The 15,887-nt window shown below is 42.3% G+C and overlaps 1 protein-coding gene across 2 annotated transcripts in view; it reads right to left on the bottom strand.

Annotated features, from left to right (window-relative positions):
• Positions 1-15,223, bottom strand: part of PDE4B (phosphodiesterase 4B) — a 380,290-nt gene extending 365,067 nt beyond the window's left edge. The window contains exon 1 of one of the 2 annotated variants that reach the window (XM_005300089.5): positions 14,937-15,223. The gene's annotated coding sequence lies outside the window, so the exon portion shown is untranslated. Of the gene's footprint in view, positions 1-14,276; positions 14,435-14,936 lie in introns of those variants that run through there. The other variant, XM_005300088.5, reaches the window with a different exon arrangement.
• Between the last annotated feature and the right edge of the window lie 664 nt (positions 15,224-15,887).

Genomic DNA, 15,887 nt, shown 5'->3' with positions numbered 1-15,887 from the left:
ACCCTAAAATTAGCAACAACAGAAATTAAGTCACTCAGAATATTGGTTTCAAATTGCTAGTATCTGTGCTGAATACAAAGGCTCAAAAGTACTGTTTTTCCAAAATTCATTTGTTATACAACTCCAACCAATATCTTTTTTTTTTTTTAAATCTTCTAAGGATGAGAATTTGTCATGTGCTGCAAAGCTATAGACCAACCCAGGAAACGGTCACCAAAAGGATACTAACATATATACATTTAAAATGGAAATAATAGGTGTGATAGACTATGTTGTGACTCTGAGGGTATGTCTACATGGGGATAAAAAAAAACCACCACTGGCCTGGGTCAGCTGACTTGGGCTCACTGGTCTTGGGCACCAGGGTTGAAAAAGTGCCATGTAGATCTTTGGGCTCGGACCGGAACCCAATCTCTGGGATGCTGTGAGGATGGAGGGTCCCAGAGTTTGGGTGCCAGCCACAGAAATTTTTCAGTCCCACAGCCTGAGCCCACAAGCCGAGTCAGCTGACCTGGGCCAGCTACAGCTGTGCCGTGGGTCTTTTATCCCCATGCAGACATACTGTAAGAGACACAACACAGAACTGGCAGCTCAGAGAGAGATGGGCACTAAAGTTGCTTTAAGCAACTGTATAATGATTTGTGTTAGTCAAGTATATAAACTAGAGGTGGGGGCGGAATATAAAGGAGTTTTTGCTTTTTGTATGTCTCTCTGCTGAAGTGGCATTTCAGAACTAGCAGAAATAGCTTCAAGATTGTGTGAAATCTAGTTTCTCTGTCTTAGTTTCTAAAACCTTAGTCTGTGTAAATAGCAGTGTGAAACAGAGGATCTTGAGGGAATTGTTAACTTCAGGTGTCCCCCCACAGCCCACCTCAATACAAGCTTACAAGCAAACACCCCAGGACACAAAAACACACCAATAAGATAAAACCTACTGGATGGAGCCAGTGGGATTGATAGCAAAGAATAGACAACAGAAGTAATTTTTAGCAGGATGAACAAAAATGTATTGTTTAGGTTACTTATTGTGATTTATGCATAAAAATGTTTTAGACTGGGGTTCAGAAGGCATAGGTACATTGATAAGGTAACTGAGTCCACAAAGTTATAGAACAGAGGATAAAAAAATAGATGATTGACAACAGGAAAGTGGAGAAGAACAGAAGAAGAACACAGCAGAGACCAGAGATTTGAAAAAAAGTCATCTTGTCCTCAGAAGACGTAACTTGATCAATTACTTTTTTTGCCGTATCTATTTTTGTATGTCTTAAAACATACAAAATAAAGGATACACGAAACTGTTTAAACCTATATTGGAGCTGTCATAACTATAAAGGGAAGGGTAACACCCTCCTGTGTACAATACTATAAAATCCCTCCTGGCCAGAGACACCAAAATCCTTTTACCTGTAAAGGGTTAAGAAGCTCAGGTAACCTGGCTGACACCTGACCCAAAGGACCAATAAGGGAACAAGATACTTTCAAAGCTTGGGGAGGAGGAAGGCTTTTGTTTGTGCTCTTTGTTTTGGGGGTTGTTCGCTCTTGGGAGTAAGAGGGACCGGACATGAACCCATGTTCTCCAAATCTTTCTGCACAAGTCTCTCATATTTCAAACTTGTAAGTAACAGCCAGGCAAGGCGTGTTAGTTTTATCTTTGATTTCTCAACTTGTAAATGTTCCTTTTGCTAGAGGGTTTACCTCTGTTTCCTGTAATTTTGAACCTAAGGCTAGAGGGGGTTTCTCTGGGCTCTTTGAATCTGATTACCCTGTAAAGTTATTTTCCATCCTGATTTTACAGAGATGATTTTTACCTTCTTCTTTCATTAAAAATTCTTCTTTTAAGAACCTGATTGATTTTTCATTGTTTTAAGATCTAAAGTTTTTGGATCAGTGTTCACCAGGACTAATTGGTGAGGGTATACTCTCAAGCCTACCCAGGAAAAGGGGGGTAAGGACTGGGGGGGAGGAATTAGTCTCAAATCTGCCCAGGAAAGACTTGGGAAATATTTGGGGGAAAGGCAGAGTTCCAAGTGGCTCTCCCCTAAGATTTGGAACACGCTTGGTGGTGGCAGCTTACTGTTAACCTAAACTGGTAATTAAGCTTAGGGGTCTTTCATGCAGGTCCTCACATCTGTACCCTAAAGTTCAGAATGGGGAGGGAACCTTGACAGGAGCATTTGTCACCGAACAGCACCTTTGCAATTCTGGGCTGCTCTGGGGGCTGGAGAGACCCCCGGTTTTACTTAGACGACTCACAGGACCAGAGTAACTTAGGGCAGCCTTTCTTAACTGCCCTATAGACTGCAGCACTACAGACTGCAGCTCCACCCTTGACATACCCTACCAGACCCCAGCCCTGCCCCTGCCATGCCACCTACTCCAGGACTTTAAAGGGATCCTTCAGAGGTAATCTTATAGCTGTCTCCTGCATTGCCTCTGCCAAGGAATGCTCCCTCAGCCAGATACATAGCAGTCCTAAAAATCATATTGTTCCAGCTCTTAATGCAGCCAGAGAAAATTCAATCAGTTCAAACACAAGCAGTAACAAGAGTTCTGAGAAACGGTTGTCCAGTGGATCTAGTGCAAGAAGAGTAGGACCCAGATTTGACAAAGGTAGTGCCTGGCCCCAAAACAGCTTATCTATGATGTAGACTAGAGCTTCCAGCTCCAGGACACCAATAGTGATAGCTTATACTGTTATGCTGAAAAGGTACTGGTGGCTACCCCCAGGCTTCTCTTTAATTTGCAGGCAAGCAAGCATCTCATTGAAGCCAGTGGGCATCCCTTCATTCAGGATAAATATCAGGGGCAATTAAGCTCCTTTATGGATAGCTGAAACAATAGAACACACCACCTAAGGGACCAAACTACATGCCAGGCCAATCAAAAGGTGAGCTATGAGGCAGAGTGGATTTCCTTGGGAGCTGATCACAAATAGAGGCTGTCTGTCAAAGCAGGGGACGAGAAGAACAGCCCTGTGAAGAAGCAGAGAGAGATTCTTTTTGGCAGAGTGCTAGCTAGAAATAAGTTGGGAATTGTGAGCAAGGATCCTGTTTGTTCCTACTGTATTCAGGGAAACAGGACTTTGTGTACATTCTTTGTAAACAAACAGTATTGTACCTAAGACATACAAGACATAACATCAATTTCTCCTCTTAATGGAAAGAGCTCTCAAGACCCCAAATTTTGGCTAACTGCTTGGGCCAAAAGGGATAAGGCTGGTGTTTAGTAATGGGATAGAGTTTCCACAGACAAACTGTGACCTGATATTCCAGTTGAATCAAGCTGGAACAAATAATAGAGACGCTTCCAGAAATCAAAGACTGGCAAAAGAAATTTAAACAAGGCCTAAAACAAGTCCTGGAGACTTCTTGTTGGAGATAAAAATCTTTGTTGGGGTAGCAGCTACAAAGCATCCAGAAAGACTGGAAAGCCAATTCTGGACTTATGAGACAATGAGGTGAACAACAATCTGACTGACATGGACCAGAATGTTTCCCACAAAATAGGGGCAGCCATGAAAGCTTTGGCCAACTTGGAACTTGTTAACAGAGATGAGCTGCAGCAAGGACTTACGGACCATGAAGAAAAAAAAAAGTCAGCTACAGAAGAAAAGTTAAGGGACAAAGACTACAGTGGATATGGAATTAGGACAGCCACAGGACTTGGATATGACTGAATACATAGGACAGTTTTCTACCGTGTCTATAACTCACATAGGGGAGAGGCTAGGCTGTCGCAGTTCAAACAATGCAAAAGTCTAGTATTTTTGAGGGAAAAACTCCCTGGGAGATTTATTTGGCTCAGTTCAATACCATAGCCCAAATGAAATGGTGGGGAAGATGAGCAGAAAGACAAGTTTCTAGCATCCAGCTTGAGTGGACCAGTTCTGATGGTGCTGCAGAACTTACCCCAGAAAAAGGGACTGTGTTATCCAGACCTGGTACGCGCCCTTGATAGCATTTTGGAGCTAGCCATCAATCTGAGCTGGCCAGGGCACAGCTGAGAGCTGGGAGCTGGGGGAGGGAAGAGAGATTCCAACTGAACTGGCAAATGACCTTGTATATCCAGATAGCAATGAAGACCTCCATGATAAATTGGCAATGAAGCAATTTATACAGCTGGACTTGGACTTTCAGATCACGTTCAGCGAACAGAGGCCCTCAGAGAGACTATGGAATTTGAATCTTTCCTTGCAGCAGTGCACCGGAATAGAAAACAGCTACTGGGGAAGATGGAAGCTGATCACCATGTAAGTACAGCTCTGAGCCTAGTATGTATGTTGGAACTGGGGATTCTGATCTGGTTCATGACTGTTTTGAATTATTAGAAAAAGTGTTCACTGGTTTTGTAAAACAAGAGAAATTGGCAATAATGCAAAAACTAAGGGAAGCGGTTTTGTTAAAGGTTAGTGCTAGTAAAAAAAGAAAAAACCCAAAACTGGCCACAATAAAAGGAATGTTATAAATATAAAGTTGGCCAGGACAGAGCATCTCAAGAGCGCAGTGAAAGTCCTTCACCCAGTTTGGATGGGGGGGAGAAAGGGGAAAGGACACCAAGCTGAAGGGGCAAAGCTTGGAGGTACAGTAGAACCTCAGAGTTACAAACTGACTGGTGAACCCCACACACCCCCTTTGGAACTAGAAGTATACAATTAGGCAGCAGCAGAGACCAAACAAGTACAGTACAGTACAGCATTGTCTTAAATGTAAACTACCCAAAAAAGAGAGAGTGTGTTAAAAAAATATTTGTCAAGATAAGGAAACTGTTTCTTTGCTTGTTTCATTTAAATTAAGTCAATTAAAAGCAGCTCTTTTCTTCTGCATGGCAAAGTTTCAAACCTGTATTAAGTCAATGTTCAGTTGCAAACTTTTGAAAGAACAACCATAATGTTCTGTTCTGAGTTACAAACAACCTCCATTCCCGAGGTGTCCATAACTCTGAAGTTCTACTGTATACAGCTCAACCCTACAATTTTTGTTTAGATCTGGGCAGTTAAACAACAAATATGTTAAGGATGTAGCCCAGGTTAGATGAATGTTTTGTTGGCAATTGGTTTACAGTGAGCATGTTGTCTTACCTTTAGGATCAGGAACCATAACAACAGTTACATGCTGTGGTACTTTCCAGCAAAGGAAAAATAGGAGTAGTAAAGATCTGCTTTGAGGTCTCCCCCTCTTCTTTCTTTCCACTTCCCTAGTCAGGTTTGGTGACTTTTATAGCCTTCTTCCAAACTCAGGATTTTACACCTGGTTGTTGTGCAAATTAGTCTCTCTAAGGTCCACTGATATCCAGTCCATATATTGAGTCTTTGGCCTCCTACTTGGGGCATCTTCCATCCATGATCATACCAAGGGCCATCCTACCAATATAACTCTCAGGTTTCCACTGGACATGTCCATATCAATGTAGCCTTGTCCCCCTCAAACTTGTCTTCGATTGGGGAAACCTGCATTAGGTCCCTCAGAACCTCATTTCATTTCCTATCCTGGAGTGTCCAACTATTTGACCACTTCAACATCTTCATTTCCATGGTGCAGAGCATGTTGATTTCTTTTCTTATGTCCGGCCAAGTCTGTTCTGAACATTAGGATGGGTTGAATTAGTTTTATATATTCTGATTCCACAATCTTATAAGAAAGAAGAGTAGGAGACCTATACAGTGCTGACACAAATAAATGAAGTAGAATATAGGATACAGCTCAGTTCCAGGAATAAACCCAAAGTTATCCATTAGGACTATCTACGGAAGTATCAGGGGACAGGACTTCAATGTGGCTTCCCCCAGAAACAGAGGCTATACTTGTGCAAGTAGAGTGTGGGTGAGTTGTGACAGTAATGAATTCATCATCAGAACAAAAATGGGCAGAGGCTATCTCAGCCAGCAACTCCACAGAAACAACAGACACTTGTCAGAGGCCTGTTGAAAGCAGTCCCTCCCAGTTGGGTGAAAGGAAATTAGGCAGGGAGAAAAAAAACTCCGAGAAGATTTGGATGGGAGTAAATCAGATTTAGGCTAATGATGTGAGATATCCTGACAGACAGATACTACATAAATAGTTAAGATTGTATAATTCAATTCAATATCTGGGATGGGTCATACAGGGAGTCATCACTTTGGAGTACATCAGGATGATGGCAGAGCTGCGATGGGTTTTTTAGGCTTGGACATCGGTGGCTACCAGTTGGCAAGACATTGATCTAAATTAAGCAGCTAAACTCCTTAATGGAAGAAGATAGCTGAAACAAAAAAAGATACCACTGAAGGGACTCTGCCATGTGCAAGGCTGATCAGAAGCAGAGCTATGTGGACAGAAGAGCTTTCCCTTGGGGCAGATTGAAAACACAGGGATTGTGTGTGAGAAGCACAAAAGCCAAGGGAGAAGCCTGAAAGCAGGACACAGTGAGAAAAGCATGATTAGCGTGGCCTTGGGAGGAAGCCAAGAGAGAGCTTCTGTTAGTCAGAGTACTGGCTAGAATGAAGCATAGAATTTTGAACATGGAAAGTATCTCCTATTTTTTATTCCTACTGTATTCAGACAAACAGGACTTTGTGTACATTCTTAGTAAAGAAACAGGACTGCACCCAAGAAATACCTGATTCTATCATTAATTTCTCCTCCGGACAGGCACAAACTGCAAGGCTCTGAATATAGGCTAACCGCTGGACAAAGAGGGAACAATATTAATACAGTGCCTTTCATTGCAAAAGATTAAAAAAGACTTCACAAGCTATATTTATAAGCAAGTAGGATTTTGTTTTCTGCCCAAATCCGTTTTTTTACTGAAACACCTCTCCACTTTAGTCTAAATTAAAATTAAATATACATTATGGCTTGTTTAATTATCCAATATTTTTAATTTGTGCTGCATGTAGCGGAACTCTGGAATTGCAGTGATGAATACAGACAGTGATTAATATCAGATGCTTCTTCAGAAGATACAAGAAATCCCATAACGGACAATTAGGTATAGGGATATAAAAGAAGGTACTAACAGTGATTCCCCCAAGTGATAGTGACCCCCTCATAATTTGTCCCCCACACTTTAAAATCCAACAGTTTCACCAAGTACAAAAATCTTTTGGGTCTTCTGTTAAAACTTGTAAGCTACTGTCTGTAGAAACCATTGATTATATCTATCCTGTGAAAGATACTTTACTCCTATGTAAAACTCAGGGTACGTCTTCACTTACCAGAGGGTCCGGCGGCAGGCAATCGATGTTCTGGGATCGATCCCGGAAGTGCTCCCCGTCGACGCCGGTACTCCAGCTCGCCGAGAGGAGTACGCGGCATCGACAGGGGAGCCTTCCTGCCGCGTCTGGAACCGCGGTAAGTTCGGACTAAGGTACTTCGAATTCAGCTACGTTATTAACGTAGCTGAATTTGCGTACCTTAGTCCGAAGTGGGGGCTTAGTGGGGACCAGGCCTTACAAACAAGTTAACTGACTTTGTTCTTGAAGTAATTGATACAATGCAAACAAACACTATAAGCCGTTAAGTGACTTTCACTTCATTCAGTGGCTCCTAGGACAGACCTCCACCCTCTGTGATTAAAGGGCCGGGAGTCTCAAATGAATTAGCACACACCCTGAAAGTGGTGGAGACAGTAAATTAAAATACGGTTAAGATATGGAATGTATGCTGATGAATGCTTAATATACATGAATGGTTAGGGAGGTGCCAGCCTAGAAAAGGAGTATCCAGCGGCCGAAGAATGTGTCGAGTAGGACCACCAGACAACCCCCTGAGGGTAAACTGGGATCCACCCCATCACCTGGAAGGATGAGAAACACAAACTTTGGATAGTGTGGCGCCACTAGGAATGTGCCACTTTGGACAGGAATGTGCCATCTGCTGATTGAGTCAGCAACAGCAGGATGAAACAGTTCCCATAGACTAACATAGGAGTTAATTCCTATAAGAATGGACTCTAAAGACTGATGACTTTGAGTCTCTGGTTCTGCTGCCAGCCTCCAGGAGCATCAGGTGCACCTGACACGGACTCGGCTCCATCCTCATGACCAAGATACCTGGCCAGTAACTTGGCATGAGCAACTTCTAGGCTGGTAACTATAACACCTATACAGAACTTGAATGAATGATTGTGTAAATGAATCTCTCTCTCTCTATATATATATATATATATATGTGTGTGTGTGTGTGTGTGTGTGTGTGTGTGTGTGTGTGTGTGTGTGTGTGTGTATAAGAAATAAGTAGTCAAACAACTTTGTTTACTTTTATCTTTTGCTTTATCAGTATATTTACAATAAATGTGGCATCTTTGCCTTATCCCTCTTAATAAGATCCTGCTGATTTTTATTCTATTGGTATAACATAGGGAACTTCTCCATAAGGGAAGTTTCTTCCTACCCTCAGTCAGGTAGTGATTTGCCTATGGTCTGAAACAAGATGGTTTATATTCACTGAAATAAAATAAAATGTTTTATCCTGCATACATGTCCATAAGTTTCAGTGGGAAAGTATGCTCTGTGTAAACAAATATTTTTAAATATCTTTTAAATTTTATTTCCTTAAATTCCATTGGATGACTCATTATTATAGTTGTGAAAAAAGCTTTAGAGGAATGTTCGATTCCAATATTTGATTTGTTTGGGTTGTGACCTACACACTGTCTAAAAAATTGTCCCAGGACCCAAAGGAATTATTTAAATAAATGAATTAAAATATAAATATTTATGAATGAATGAATGAATGAATGAATAAAAATATCACCAACACACTGACTCCTTTCAGCCACAACAGAGGGAAAATCTTAGTAGGCCAATACATATGCCATTAAAGACTTGATTCTACGGCCTGATTTCAGGGACATCAAAACATTCTGCTTATGCCAACAGCATATTGAAAACACAGAATAAGAAAAAGGTTACTGAGACTTCAAATAGCTCTGGGAAAATATCAGACCTGCAGTGATCCGGTTTCTTTCAAACGTTTCTCCTCCGTTAATGAGCTGTAGCTGGAGGGGGTTCAACTAGCCTTTCCTAATCACATGCTCAGAATTCACTGTGAGGAAGCAGGGACAAGGAATTCTCATTTCAGAGGCTTCTTCTGATTTAAGAATGGAGATAAATAAAATAGTCCAAAAACTGGACTGGAAGGGGACAAAGGGAGCAGGAAAAAACAACAACACCTCAGCTATATTCACTTGTGCAGAGTTCCACCTCAAATGGGAGAAGGTTTTAGGACTTCTAATGGGAAGAGGTCTTCCTACCCTATGAGATTCCAGAAATCTGTGGGGAAGGATGAGAACCGTGAATGCAAAGAAGCCCCTATAGAGGACTGCCTTCTATATGATGCCCTGTTGTCTGGTCCCAACTCCATGGTAACAGATCCTTGGGGAGAGGTCTTAACAGGAGTTCCTAATGAAAGTTCTCAGGGTTAGTAGGGGAGGATGATGCTCTACCTCCTCCCACAGCTCTCAGCCATCTCTCTAAAACTCCAAGGAGCTCCAAAACAGAAGCTTCCATGGTACCAAGGGTGGGGACAATGGAATGAGTCTGCAGCTCTCTTCTTAAGTCCCCCAGGAGAGAGGCACTCCCTGATATTGGTAAACATTCTTATATGAGAAACTGAAACGAAACCAGGAAACACTGGACAAAAAAGACGAACAATGAATTTCATGCCATTTCAGTGGTCTTTTTGCAGATTCCTGTACTGACTGAATATTTCACACATGAATGCCTCCCCGTGGCCCCCATGGCCGCCCTTATTCCTGGCCAGAATAGATAATCTTGGGCTCTGTTCTATACTTTTCAATACAGACATGGGTACTGTGGATTATGCTTAGAATTCCTAATCATGCCATGTGTTATTATGACATGATTCTCTTTGTACATAATGCCAAGTTTTTACTTTTTCTTTTGAACATCCATGTAGGATTATTCTCTTGAGCTCTCCATCATTTTGTTTCTCTCATTTGAGCTTCTAAAATTTAGTTTCAGCAATGGATAATACTTGAGTGTTATTTACTTCAGATTCCTCTCTTCCTGAAACTCCTGTTTTCACTATTTATAGGCACTCTTGAAAGCATGCCTATTGCAAGAAGCTCCTTAACAGACCTATCTTTCACATTTAACAAGTACTTATGCTTCTTCTGCAATAATCGGAATCTTTTTTGTAATATTTATTCCAGTGGTATATGGTCTATTTCTTTCTCAGCCAATTTCTGACTAGAAACCGCTCAATCAAAAATCAATTGCCAGAATTTTTTTTCCAATGTGTTATGTTTAGTCAATGCTTTGGAAGCACTGGGTGACCATCTCACAGAAGGAAAGCCCCCAGTGCATTTAAGCTTGTGCAACTGAGATTTTAGAGTCACTGTTAAATCGTAAAATATTTCTGTGCTGGTGCATCTATGATTTTGTTTGTTTGTTGTTTTAAAATTTCCAGAAACTTTTCTCATGTCTCATCTCAGGCCATTCTGTGTTGTCCTCAAGAAGCATTCGGGGGCAAGGGGAGGAGCAATTAATTGTGACAAATCAGTCATGAATTTGCCTAGCTATTTTAACGTGCCAATGAATCTCTGTAAGCCCTCATTGGTTGAGGGATTTTCCTTTTGTACAATTGCCTCTACCTTTCTAACTCCCAAGGTAACTGAATATGAGTTTTACATAACTATTTGCATTCAGCTTCATCTGGCATTTACTCCTGTTTAAATTAAGGTCCTTTTCATTGGCCTGTTGGTTACTTCTAAAGAAAATGTGGCTTTCGCAAGCAACATTCTTGCCTGAATCAAAGTATTCTTGAGTGACTTCACCTAACAGTTTGCACTCCCCATTCTCCCACTGAAATGCACTGTAAATCATTCAGTGCCTTGCAGCCTGCCATATGCAGTATGGTGAAGGATTTAGCTTTCTCCCATTTATCTTTAACACTACTTGCTTCTAGGAAAGTTAAAGCACTCCAGTCACCTCCTCCAGCTCTCTTGCGGACTAAGAGATTCAGGTTACTTCAGTTGCTCCATTGTTGTAAGAGATTCATTTTACTTAAAATAAAAGGTGTGGCATACAGAAGTACTGGAAAGGAATAGATCTCTATTTCCTTGTTCCAGTGTCTGACATGGGTCTGGGTTACAAAAGGGTATAGTCAGTATCCATGGACACCAGTAATTGCTGTTATAGGCATATTGTATTATGATATACGAGGAATAAGGAGTTCCTGATCTCCCTCTCCATACCATTCATTATGTATACTTTTACCACATGCCCTCTTATTTATTCTTCTTCTATCTAAAGCAGTAACAAAAATAGTTTATATCATATTATTGCATAATATGAGAAATAGTATGTGATCATATACTTAAAGCCTGTGAGTAAATGAAAGTCAGGGGAGTTTTACCACCATAAAATTGATGTAACGGAACAGAAAATCAAACCCTATCTTTGCACATGTGTATAGGGAGCAGAGCTAAAGGGATACTGTCAACTTCAATTTGGTCAAAAGATTATTCTTTTGTAAAAACAATCTTTATAAGACCAATAGAAATATTTTCATAATGTTTAATTCACTTATGCTTTTATAATAAACTGTTTTAACTTATTCCCCTGCAGTGCCTCACCCCCCATCACTGAAAGTAACTATGAAACTCACTAAAATTATATTTGTCTAAACTGAGCAATATACAAAAAAGGAAACATCATGAACAACGACAAATAAATTAGATTAATATTCTCTTGCTTTTGTAATATAAGGTGTTATTTGATAATTTAGTTAAATAAATATTTGCTTACAATATACTTCATTTTGTTAAATCTATATTAATTTCATTGTCATACTTATTCCAATATCTCTTTACTGATTTAAGCACTAATCCTGCAAACATTTACTTTGCAGTGTTACATACTTCTAAGTATATCTGGCAATTATTTGTTGGCTAACTTATTACAGGCTGCCTGGTAGAGAAGTAGGACTCTTGATCAGGGATTTGAATGCTGAATGGGTAGGGAAGGGTGTTCCATGTATAAGGGGTGGTGGGATGAAAGAACATGCAAAGGTGGTTGAGAGAGAAAAAAACTGGGAAACACACTGGCATCAATGGAGATACGGCAGGTATGAGGAGCAACATGAAAAGAAATAGTCAGATAAGCTTTGTAGATACCTGATGTGGTGGTGAGGGGGAAGCAGCAGAAAGATTCAAAGTTGACCTGCACATGATCAGATCAACTGGTTAGGTAGATGATCTTAGTAGCTGAGTTTTGTATTGATTAAGGACGGTTAGAGCGGGAAGGGAGCACAAACATTGGTGTCAGAGCACCCAGTGAGAAAGAGGTTGCAGTGATCATTGCAAGAAAATACAAAAATTGGATGAGAGTTTTTGCTGTGTAGACAGAAAGAAGAGGTCAGATACTGCTGACTGTGGTCTGATAATCAGGTACAGAAAGTCAGAGATGGGCCTAAGCTACAAATTTCATCAAAATTCAAGGGGAGGTGGATTTAGTCTGCTAGTTAAGCCCACTAAAGACAAAAGTCTAAGCTACAATTTCTGTAACTGTAGTGGATTCAAACTCCCTCAGTGTGTTCTTTGGGAGGCAAAAGAGCCTAAGGGTGAATGGATTCAGTATTTCAATTCAGGCCTAAGTCTAAGCAAGATAGAAACAAAAAGGATTCTGTTAGAATGGCTCACCAGAATCTAAAAAAGAAATAGATGGGAATAAAAAAAGAAATAGATGTGCTTGGATATTCCTATAATAGGCACATTAAAATAGATAAGATGACAAGGGAAAAAGGCAGGTAATTGCTATGAATGGCTTGTTTAGTGCAGACGGTATACTTGGTGCTATAGAAAAAAACCAAAGGGAAGGCTTGGTCTCTACCCAAAGGAGTTTACAATCTAGATGATTTATTATGAACTAGTCACTTATTTACAATTTAGCTACCATATCTGGAGATGACAGTGGAGAAAAAAATAAATTAGAGTGTGTCAAATCAGCACAGTGCATGTCTTATTTCATTATGAATGTAAAACATGACATAAAAGTGCAATTCTAATTTGATATGCAAATCCCTCTACACTAACCTTGACTGAATGACAGCAGTAAAGTGACAACATTCTCTAAAATTCACACCTCAATTCTGTATTACTGCTTTTCTTGCATGTTAGTAAAATTTTGAAAAATGAAACAAAGAATTATGACAGCTCTAGTTAAGAGAAAACACGAATATAGCAAAGGGATTTCTCTTCAGTGCGGGTGGCCTCTTGAAATATTTTACATTGCAGCAGATGGTGTACACCACACAAAGCAACTTCTCCCTTCAGTAGTTGCAATTAATTACAAGAATTTTAGTGTCTCGTTGCCTATCTAGGCTGATTTATCATGTCTCAGCCTTCACATCAAGAAGGCAACCATCTCTGCTATCATGGTAACTAATGCTTCATGGTTCTGAAGGTACCTGTTGCACACAGAACTAAACTACATCTCTTATTAATACAAATACACCCCGAAGTATCTTCTCCATAACACAGGAATGTTAAATCCCCAAGCCCCTCCTAAACTCACATCTCCTATATGGCACTGAATTGAAAAAAGGTAGCTTTAGAAAAACAAATAGACTCAAACCACATGTTAATGAATATGATGCACAGCAGTAAAACAAATGAAAAAATGTACCACAAAAATGCTATAAACCGATTTAGCTTGATCAAAAAGTTACAGGAGCTACACCTCCAATACTTCAATATCACATTGCATTATTGACTAGACGCACAGTGAGTAGGTTTCAGCTTCTTTTCAAACATTAAGCATAGGTACTGCAGGAAATAGAACACTGGACTAAATGGGCCAATGGCCTGCTCTAGCATATCAACTCCTATTTTCGTACGTACTAACAACAAATTAAAAAGAACGATAAATCAAGTAAACAAACAAAAAATAATCACAACATAAACACAAACTGAAAGAATATGTATTTTTCCATTGTAATTGCATTAAAAATAAATACATTTCAGATAGAACTGGAAAAAGTAACACTGAAGAAAAAAAAACCCAATCACAAAAGTTATTAAAACCAGTGAAATAAATAAATGGGTAAGCCATTACAACCAGGATTTCTTGTGAAACTAAATCAACCAATGGGCAAGAAATGCGCTGAAGACCTATTAAGACAGCACAGAATATAGAATACATAAAATGTAACCATCTTTTTGTTTTACAACCTAACTCAAACAAGCAGCGTAATTCTCAACCACTTCACCTCCTTCTGAACTATAATTTAAAAGCAACACCACTGACATTATTTAAATAATCTTCGTCTTACCTTTAAAAATAACTCTCAATTATGCACACCTGCATCTCCACTTCCCATGAATTTGCTTCTTTACTGCCAGGTTTGGAATGGGTTTCTTGGGGACTTAAAAATTCATGAGGCGATCACAAAGGCTACCTTGGCTCACCTGTGCTCGGAGAGCGAGTGACCCTGGCAGGCTAATCTCAACATCTCAATTATAAGAAGAGCGAGAGACACCCTTCCTTCTAAAAGTTCCTGAACGTGCCTCTTGGTGTGTCTGTATTCACACTGTCAGTCTTGGCAGGACCATCCTGAGATGGATGGAGATACTCAGCTAGGGAGCACTGCATGTCCCTGCTTGCCACATACTCCTCTCCAATACCGCATAGTTGGAGCCAATCAATCACTATTTGTATTTGAAGCCATTAGTGCAGCTCTACATTCCCCTGTAGCCCTGATCTCTCCTCGGGGCACAGGGTCCCTATGGCTTTGTCCCTCTCTCCCCGCCGGGGTGCCGCTTTGCATAAAGCCCCAGCCCAGGGCAGCTCCGACCGTTCCCCCGCTGGCAGAGGCTGGGGAAGGGAGAGGGGCACCGGGGCGGCTCAGCTCTGCGGGCTGTCGTCCTCTCCAGCCGCCAGCGCACAAGGGGAGCGCGGACCAGCGGGCGCCCGAGCTGTGGGAAGCGCTTACCTTTGCCAACGCACCGGCGTCCTCTTCCTCCGCCGGGCCGCCGCGCGAGGCTCTTTTGTTCTCCTGGGGAGGGGGGGTGAACGCGCTCTCCGGGCCCCCCGCTGGGGCTGAGCGTGGAGGCTGAGCCGAGGCAGCCGCCCGTTTCCTCGCCAAGCCCCGCCACCGCCACCGCCGGGCTCGTCGGCGCTACGCGGAGCTCTGCCCAGCCGCTGGCGCCCCGGCAATGACAATGGAGCATTTGCATGGAGCGGCGGCTTCGCCTGCGCTGGGAGTCGGAGGGCCACCACCTGTCAGCGCGCCGCGGGCAGCCCAGGCCGCGCCAGCCTGGCACGCGCAGCGCCCCGCCGGGCCCCGCTCGGGGGCTCCCGCCACACCGCGGGCCCCCATTCCCTGAGGGGCACCCAGGGCAAGCTGGGTGGGGGAGCTGCCCCGGGCTGGTGGCGGGGGATAGCAGCGGCCCGGGAGCCCCGGCTTCTGGGCAGCAGAGGGAAAGAGACGCCTGGGGAGCCGGGGTAAGAGTGGAAGCAGGAGCCGCCCTGGTGACTGGGATTGGAGCCGCTCCCTCGGCCTACACCGGCCTTGACGCCCCCACTCCTGCTCCCTGTTTCCTCCCAGAGAGGGGTGCCCCGTGCTGGGGACACAGCCTGACCCCCATAGCCGCGATGCTTCCTCGGCGCCTGCAGGCCCTGCTGTGAGAAGCGTCGTGTTCAGCTGCCCGCCCCACTTCTCTAGGCCGGGGCTGGCCAAAGAAATAAGGGCACCGTTCAACAGTGTTAGCTTCTTTAGTCGGTAACTTTCCTCCTGTGGCATCCCAAAGTGTTTAAGCGGCTCTACAAAGTAAGCACTCCAGTCACCTTGCAATGCAGCCACCTCTGCAGTGAAGCACAGCAGCCGTTTACAGTGTTGCAACTCTGCTGATTTTATTGCAAGTCTCTAGTTGGTGGGGTTTTT

The sequence above is a fragment of the Chrysemys picta genome, chromosome 8 (assembly GCF_011386835.1).
Source record: "Chrysemys picta bellii isolate R12L10 chromosome 8, ASM1138683v2, whole genome shotgun sequence".
NCBI lineage: Eukaryota > Metazoa > Chordata > Testudines > Emydidae > Chrysemys > Chrysemys picta.
The sequence above is the reverse complement of the archived record's forward strand: the minus strand, read 5'-3'. Positions and strand labels throughout refer to the sequence as shown.